The 9531-nt window shown below is 40.1% G+C and overlaps 1 pseudogene; it reads left to right on the top strand.

Moving 5' to 3' along the window:
* The first annotated feature begins 425 nt into the window (after nt 1-425).
* LOC133762202 (sterol carrier protein 2-like) lies at nt 426-800 on the top strand (annotated as a pseudogene).
* Nucleotides 801-9531: the final 8731 nt, after the last annotated feature.

The raw sequence follows: 9531 nt of genomic DNA, 5'->3' as shown, positions 1-9531 counted from the left end.
GTCTGCTAAACAGGAAGAAAAATCCAAGATGATTCTTTTGGAATGAGCTGCTAGTTTGAATTCTTAGCTTTGACATTTATATCTTTCAGCCTGAAACAAGTCGTCTACTTAATATAAATAGAAACCATTAGTGTGATATTTTGATATGCGGATATTTTATTTTGACATAAAACCATTCCACAATTTGTTATCAAGGACAGCAGATGGGAGTCCAAAAAGTGGTGAAAATTCCATGAGAGAGAAAAAAATGTTGCATGTGAATGTAGCTAAAAAGTCACAATCATTTGGGTTTATAAGTTTAAGAGTGGAATCTTGGTGTTTGCCAAATAGTTGGTTGATTCATACGATTTTAAAATAGCTTAGAGGAAACAGTTGCTGGGCAGCCTAACCTAGGCCTCGGAGGAGCTCTTGTCACACTTGACAAGATGGGTTTTCCCGAGGCTGCCAGTTCGTTCGGAACCCAACAGATTGAGGCTGCGCCAGCCAGCTCTGCAGGTGATGCATTTAAGGCAAATCTTGTCTTCAAGGAGACTGAGAAGCTGAAGAGGAAGGAGAACAGTACGGAAGAAAATCAGTGGTATCTTTGCCTCCAAGCTGAAGGATGGCCCTGAGGGTACGAAGCCACCTGGGTGGTGGATGTGACAAAGAGCAAAGGCTCAGAGCATCCCAACTTAGATAAGACAGCTGACTGCGCCCTCTCCATGGCTGACTTGGCCTCACTGGCATCAATGACTCCTAACAGGAACCCTCGAGGCAAATTGAAAATCACTGGCAACCTGGGTCTGGAAATGAAGTCATAAAAGCCCCAGCTTCAGGCAGGCAAGACTCAGCTGTGAAGAACTCCCCTTGGCGCCTTCTGGAAATCCAGATGGGTATCCGTGTATTTCATTGTCAGAACTCACGTTCAAACTGCACCTTGGCAAATAGCCTGGAATAGAGCTTGCAAATGGGTGTGACCAATCCTGTTTTCCTTCAGCGTTGGGTCAGTAGGGCCCCCTAGGGTACTACTGCTTTGCTGAATGGCAAACAACTGTGCTTTGCAAAGTTAATATGGTAATTATGGTTTGAGGTAAGATTGAGATTCAGAATAAGAAAGAGTCAAAATCCAAAACTATGTAAACAAAAGTTCTTAGTTTACTTGAAAATTACATTTATGGTTTATTCTGCTGAAGCGTCCATGTAAAAGGTTTTCTTGGAAGAACGAGGGAAGGTACGATATGAATAGTTGGGCAATAATGAGTGCTTGGCCCTTCAATCAGTTTCTCTTTAATAGCTCTTAAAACTCTATACTAGGATTAAAAAAAAACCTAAATTTTACATCATGCTGACAATCTGTATTTTCTTTCTGGATCAAAATACAAGATATATAATCGGAGCTTAGGGGGAAAATCTGTAGCTGAACACAGTGAACACAGACTTTTTTTTTTTTTTTTTGGATAGGCAGAGTGGACAGTGAGAGAGCGAGACAAGAGAGAAAGGTCTTCCTTTTGCCGTTGGTTCACCCTCCAATGGCCGCCACGGCTGGCGTGCTGCGACCGGCGCACCGCGCTGATCTGATGGCAGGAGCCAGGTGCTTCTCCTGGTCTCCCATGGGGTGCAGGGCCCAAGCACTTGGGCCATCCTCCACTGCACTCCCTGGCCACAGCAGAGAGCTGGCCTGGAAGAGGGGCAACCGGGATAGAATCCGGCGCCCAAACCGGGACTAAAACCCGGTGTGCCAGCACCGCAAGGCGGAGGATTAGCCTAGTAAGCCGCGGCGCCGGCCAGACCTTTTTTTTAAATTTATTTATTTGAAAGAGAGTTACAGAGGCAGAGGCAGAGAGAGAGAGAGAGGTCTTCCATCTGCTGGTTCGCTCCTCAGATAGCTGCAATGGCCAGAGCTGTGCCAATCCGAAGCCAGGAGCCAGGAGCTTTCTCCATCTCTCGCTCACGAGTGCAGGGGCACAAGAACTTGGGCCATCTTCCACTGCTTTCCCAGGCCACCACAGAGAGCTGGATTGGAAGATCAGCCTGGACTGGAGCCTGCGCCCAAATGGGATGCCTGCACTATAGGTGGCAGCTTTACCCGCTACACCACAGCGTCAGCCCCACAGGCCCGTTTTTAAAATAAAAAATCTGCATCTTAGTACAGGAAGCTTATAGAACCCCTAATAAACATGACCAAAAGAGATCCTCACCACGACATGTTGTAATCAAACTCACTACAGTGAAACATAAAGAAAAGATCCTAAAATGTGCAAGAGAGAAACGTCAGATCACTCTTAGAGGATCTCCAATTAGACTCACAGCAGACTTCTCATCAGAAACCCTACAAGCTAGAAGGGAATGGCGAGACATAGCCCAGGTACTAAGAGAGAAAAACTGCCAGCCCAGAATACTATATCCTGCAAAGCTCTCATTTGTGAATGAAGGTGAAATTAAGACTTTTCATAGCAAGCAGAAACTGAAAGAATTTGTTGCCACTCATCCTGCCCTGCAAAAGATGCTTAAAGATGTGTTACACACAGAAACACAGAAACATGGTCACCAATATGAAAGAAGGTGAAGGAGGGAAACCTCACAGCAAAAGATCACTGGAAGCTCAATTTCTCTTTGACATAGAATTAAACTCTGATGCTCTGTTAAAGCAATGTGTTAAAGTAATCTATTATGTTCTCTTGATGTCTGTTAAATTCTAATTGTTCAAAAACAGCTGAATTTTTATTAAGAGCTATGGGTTATTTAAATATGTGCTTTTTTCAAAAATTTGAATAATCACCTTGTAACAATGATCAAATTTGGTCTATGTTATGTCATGATTTTAAGGAATCTTATTTCAACCAGATATTTTGGATTTTGAGCCTTCTTGGCATTCTTGACAGGCATTCAAAAAATCAAAGTTTCAAACAATCTGGTCTCTAAAATTTCCAGTAAATCCTGGACTTTGGTTTTTCCAGTTTGGGCCCAACTGAAAAAATCGAAGGACCTATGTCTCTCATCTTATAGAGACACCAACTAATCAATCTATTTGGAGTATATTAGAAGGACTGTCAAGATGTGATGTGGTACCAGACTTTAAGTTTCTATAATGGAAAATGCTATTAATACAAATGTTTGAGAATTAAAAAGTCTAATGATCTTGTGTTACTAGACATGATAGTTAGCTTAATGAGAAAGCCCCAGAGGCCTAAAGGGTTAAATACTTGTAAAATCCTACAGGTGCTTTCAAAAATACTGTGAAGTAAGCAAGTGCCTCTTGTTGGTTGATGAGTTTATAATTTTAAACATGGCAACTTAAAGTCTTTTGTCATCCACAGTTATATATGATGTGCTGCTCATAAAACTAAAGCGTTGTTGGTTCTGTGTTTAGCTGTCCTCCTATAGGTTCCTATAGACTTTTTCCAGCCACTTTTATTGTATTCAGTACTTTGGGATGGCTCTGTAAACAGATGAAGCCAATAATGTATTAACAGTACCAACTGAGAGAAAGTATGGTTAACTGAGGTTACTAAAAACAAAAAGCAATTCAAATCAATTGGCAATCTACAAAAAGAGTTAAAGATTTTAAAAGCTATTATTAAAATTGCTATATTGGTCTATTATGCTATATTATATGTGTGTACATATTGTATGTCCACATGGGGAAATTTTATTAAGAGTTTTATTTTAAATGGCTTATAGATAAGATTGTCCATAAATTTAAGCTGCTAAAATCAATCAAAGATACATTTTAATTTGTGTGACCTGAATCTGTGTATCATATGTTTTAGACTTGTTGGTAGAAAGAAACTAAAAACGTTTTAGATGGTTGTGCTTAAGTTTACTGGCTAAACAAACTACACCATGTTAGATATTTAAGAGGTGTTTCTAAATACTTGATTCTTAGAATTTATAGAAGGCATTGGACCTTCTGGTAAATGTTTTCTTAAGTTGTTATCTAATGGTTGAAATGGTTTGCTAAGTATTCATGTGATATTGCTATTGTCAGCAAGCGATCTAGGACTTGCTCCCTCATTTCTCTATTCTAAGCCCAACTTGTTCTTTCATTTCTCTATTCTCTTCAAGGTAGGAAACTAATTCTATTATGAAGGAATCTGTAGGATGCACAATTTAATCTTTAGACCTTATAAAAGAGATGGCTAACATTTTTCTGCAATAGCATAGCCAAAATAAGAACTTAAATAATAATCTCTTAGCTAGATTCACTTCGCCATCAGCGAAGTATACAGTAAGTAGAAAAAACCTCCCTTTCAGACCAAAGGGAAAGAAAGTTTTAAAGTGAGAATATAATTTTCCTCATGGGCATTGTCTACCTTAGAAAAACTACTACAGAACATGCCTGTGACTATAGACTTGTAGTTCAGGCCACCGAAGATTAGAGATGGGACTTGGGCACTCCCTTGACTTGCATCCTCTGGTCTGCTTTAACACAAACCAGGAGGAAAAGAAAGCTCGGCATCAGAAGCAATGGGTGGCAGGCCTATTAATGGCTGATCTGTACAGTGATCTGCCCTCAAGGAGACCCAACAGGCCAGTCCACTGCAGTGGCTTTCAATGTGGTAAGCCTGGGCTTCAGCAGAAGTCAGCTTGTGAAGAGCCCTGGCAGCTCTGCCAAGAGTTGGATCACTGGAAATGGACCTGCCCTGGAGTCGAAGGATGCCCAGGTCAGAGCCACAGATCTTATTGGCTCTAAGCTGAAAAGCCCTTCACTCAGCCCAACTTCCAAAGTGACCACTGCAGCTGAGGGGATGGTCAAGTAGGGTCAGCAACATTGCAGGCAGAACTGTAAATTTCTTGTTAGAGATGCCCCCTGCCTTTACCTGGCCAGCTCTCCTCCCAGCCCAGCCAAGTAATGAAAGTCAACAGAGTGCCTTCCCCTAGGAGGTTCACACCTCCCTTAGGATATACCCCATGTGAAGAGATAGATAGGTCTGGGCCTCTGAATTTACAAGGCCTAAAGCCCACCAGATTATTATCAAGCCCCTTCTATCAGGTTCTATTTGCCTCTCAATCAGAAAAATTACTTGTAGCTTAGCACCTTTCTTAGCACATCTAATAATGACTCTCTCCTTTGTTCTAGGCCCTGTCTAGTGCACTTGGGCCTCATTCCTTTGTAATCATAACCTCTACTCTACCTCCAATGGCTCTACTCCCAACATGTGTGTACTGATGGTCCTCTTCCCCACTTAATGCTGTATAATGGTTCAAACCTGGTAAATGCCACTCTTAGGATCATTGGTTACTATCCTCACTCTGTCTTTTATGACCTTGTCTAAATACGATCAGAGTCGGCAAACTTGGAAGGCTTCCGTGGCCTTGGCAGCTCATGACGACAGCCTAGGATGGTTACTGGCGCCATAAACTAGAGTGTCAATTTGTTGGGTCAACAACGGGAGCCACTGTGCACTTGCTCCTCATGTGGGATCTCTGTCCTTAATATGCTGTACATTGTGATTTGATGCTATAACTAGTACTCAAACAGTATGTTTCACTTTGTGTTTCTGTGTCGGTGCAAACTGTTGAAATCTTTATACTAAATTGATCTTCTGTGTATAAGGAGAATTGAAAATGAGTCTTGATGCAAATGGAAGGGGAGAGGGAGCGGGAGAGGGGAGGGGAGGGAAGTTATGGGAGGGGGAAGCCATTGTAATCCATAAGCTGTACACTGGAAATTTATATTCATTAAATAAAAGTTAAAAAAAATAAATAAAATAAAATAAAATAAAAAATCTTAAAAATGGGTTTCCTTCTTAAAAAATCAGTAAATTAAAGTTGTAAACGCTGTTGTTAAAAATGAGCAAAGAATGCTTTGAGATGCAGTTTTCAAATTATATATCAATAGCAATTTATAAAGCTTTCAGTCTTTCGTTACAATTTTCCTTTTTCATATCAGTTTAGCTTAAATAATTACCCCCATTTATCTTTTATCCTGGTTTTACTAATGCTAATGTTATTACACTGAAAGAAACATGAACTAAAATATTGCTTTTGGAAGAATTTTAATAGAAAGATAAAATGGCTATTCCTGAAAATAATAAAATGACTTACAGGTATGTAAAACTAATTCAGAAATCACTATTTAATGTGGTTTCAATATCTGAATATCCTTGAAGTTCCATTTCTGCTTTCAGAATAGTAAAACTAAACCTTCAATCTTGTTTGGAAAACTGAAGACTATCACAGTTGAGGCAAATACTGCTGATGGAGTAATTTTGCCATCTAGTGGTGACTTAAGATATTACCACCAAGATTATTACAGGAAGTTGCATACCTCAAAACCATCAAAGTGCTCCTTTTAATACTTTTCTCTCATCCAGATGAAACCGATTTAACTAATTAATCAGCACTTTCATTTGAGCCGTTTATGTAAACAGTTACTTTAAAATGGACGTGAGAGATGTTCGTGTTCTATGGTTTCTATAAGGTTACCTAGAAGGGTAACATGAGTGGTACTCGATTTTGTTTTGGTTCCCTGTTCCCAGCGCATATTTAAGTTTGATTTTGAATTAACTGTGGCTCCATATGGGTGATTCAATGCAGTGAGGAGTGTGTAGTATTTTAGGAACCCAACAGACCCGATGCCCATGTCCAGCTGTACCTGCGATATGATTTGAGAGGAGTAACGTGTGTGGTCTCCGTTTCCTCCTCTGCTACCAGAGGTCAGAGCAGCTTCACTCTCAGCACACACATAAGCTATAAACAGGGACCTTTGTTCGTTTGAATGTTTGCTCATTTGACCCCAACCGGTTCCCTCCACAGGTGAATCAGAGACCAAACATTTAAGGGTATGTATTTCACCAGGGCTCCTGATGGGCATAATGAGGGGAAGTACAAACCTGTAAAACCTGTAACATATCACCCTGCTTCTGCAATGCTAATAAGCAATGCTTACTGAGGGAAAGTATTTGCGAACAATAAATCAATGGGATTTATTTGATTTGATGTTCCAGTTAAGTCCGAGCCCTGTTTTTAAAAAGTAAATTCTTACCAACATTGTAATTGTGGATTCCACGAAGCACAAGTTGTCCTATATTCTTTGCAGCTCTCAGTGATGAGAATCTTTGTTTGTGGATCTTTGTGGCTAAAGCTAGCTCTTTGCAGGGTTCCAGAGATTTTTGCTGAGTATTTCTCCTGGGACATTTCCTGATGTGGATAACTATGACGCCTGCCCCAGCCCTGGGTTTCAGGGGTCACAGCGCCAGCTTCTCGCTGGGCCTCAGCTATGCCAGACTCCTCTCTGGGAAACACTTATGTAACTCAAGTATGAAAACACTTAGAGTGCAAACCTAGGTCTTCCTTAGAACTACCACCCAAACAGTCATCAGGCTTTAAAAAAAGGTTTGTTTATATTCATCTGCTTGAGAGGGAGAGAGAGGAGAGGGGGTAGAGAGGAGAGAGGGGGATGAGAGGGAAAGACAGAGAGAGATCTTCCATCTGCTAGTTTATTGCCCAAATACCCACAGTAGCTAGGGCTGGGCCAAGCTGAAGCAAGGGGCCTGTAACTACATCCCAGTCTCCCAGGGAGGTGGCAGGGACCGGAGTACTTAAGCTATCATTGCTGTTTCCCAGGGTGCACATTAATGGGATGTGGACATCTCAAGCAGTGTCTTATACTATGACACCCGCTCTTATCAACACTTTTCTTGTTCTCTGGGCCTAGAAGTGGCTCCACACACAGCTTTTGGAAACATATTTGTATGGGCACTTAACGCTGGAATTTTTTATCTTTTGTAACTTAACACTTCAATGTAAAGTTATATTTTATTTCAGTTGTACATTTCCTGATTTGAACTATCAAACTATGGGAAAGTTTAGCTAATTCCTCAGTGAACAAATGGCTAGTTCTATATTGCATCATTCTACAAAATTCAGGCAGAACTGAATCCAAGAAATATAATTAAATGTTAATATCATCTTTATTCATACTTATTCCTCAATTATCCATACCTCTGCCACTAAGGTTTGATTGTAACTTCAATAATATCACAGATAGCATTAAAGAAGTCTTACCTGTAAAAAAAAAAATGTCACTTCTGTCCATTTGAAAGAAAAGGTCTAATGTAAAGGATTTTCAAAGATGAAGTGGGGAAGCATACTTGATGTTTATAAGACCATCGACTGCACAAGTGGACACTTAATGGTGGGTGAATCAGGGAACAGAAATGAAAAGAAAATTCTGTGCAAAATGTAATGATACAAATTAAATTAGGCTAAAAATAAAAAGACTTAATCAGAGACATTTATAAGTACAATGAGTCATTAAACTGCCACGAGTCTGAAAGAGCTGAGCCTACAAAGACATCTTTTGCCCTTTTATAGCATACTCCAGGGATATGGCTTATTGAGGGGAATGGAGAGAAAAAAAAATCAATAGACATTTAAAATTCTAAGAGATTATTTGGCTGGATTAATATGGTTGTCTTTTTAAGAATTTAAGGCAACAGATAAGCAGGCTTAATTAAATGATCCCAACTTTTCAATATAATAAATATGAACACACAATAAAACCATGTTTACTGTCATCACAAGGCTATCTCTTTGGGTTTTTTCTTGAGACTTTTCCTTATTGATTAAAATATAATTTAAGGCAGCTAGATCATAAGATTCAGCATTAAGTTCAGCACTAAATCTTACACACACACACACACACACGTAATTAGGAGTATAAATGGATTAAAAGAAAGGTGAGTAGTAGGAAATTTTGGAGTGGAGTAAGTCATGGTCAGCAAGGTCTGCTTATTTTAACAAAACCAAATCCACCCTTTTGCATCCATTGTTTAAAGTTGCTAAGGTTTAAGCATACTATTTATGTAATGTTGCTGTGAAAAATGCAAAATCAAAGAAAAATAATCATATTCATTGGTAGTACAACTTTTTTTTTTTTTTTTAACAGGCAGAGTGGATAGTGAGAGAGAGAGAAAGGTCTTCCTTTGCCGTTGGTTCACCCTCCAATGGCTGCTGCGGCCAGCGCATCGTGCTGATCCGAAGCCAGGAGCCAGGTGCCTCTCCTGGTCTCCCATGCGGGTGCAGTGCCCAAGCACTTGGGCCATCCTCCACTGCCTTCCCGGGCCATAGCAGAGAGCTGGCCTGGAAGAGGGGCAACCGGGATAGAATCCGGCGCCCCAACTGGGACTAGAACCCGGTGTGCAGGCGCCACAAGGCGGAGGATTAGCCTGTTAAGCCACGGCGCCGGCCATTACAATTAACTTCTAATTAGTAAGTGAGTGGCTCTCTGACAGTGTTTTATAGTTAAACACCAACACTTACAAATGGATCATCCAAATCATCTTCCATGTTTAAGAGAAAGTTTGACACTTTTCGTCATTTAGTTTAAGAAAAAAAAAACTTTAGTTCTCTTAGCATAACAAGCATTAAAAGAATAAAATTAGGAGCTGTTACTTGCAGTGAAGACCTTATTTGATAGTTGTGATTATTTTATGGCATTTTGAGAACAAGTGCTAGATAATTATCACAGAAACATGTTTAATTACTTGAAGCTGAATATAGGTAGGCGGTCTATATCCTGGCTTTAAAAAAATTGTGGAGAGAGTA

This window comes from Lepus europaeus, chromosome 6 (genome assembly GCF_033115175.1).
Source record: "Lepus europaeus isolate LE1 chromosome 6, mLepTim1.pri, whole genome shotgun sequence".
Classification (NCBI taxonomy): Eukaryota; Metazoa; Chordata; class Mammalia; order Lagomorpha; family Leporidae; genus Lepus; species Lepus europaeus.
The sequence above is the reverse complement of the archived record's forward strand: the minus strand, read 5'-3'. Positions and strand labels throughout refer to the sequence as shown.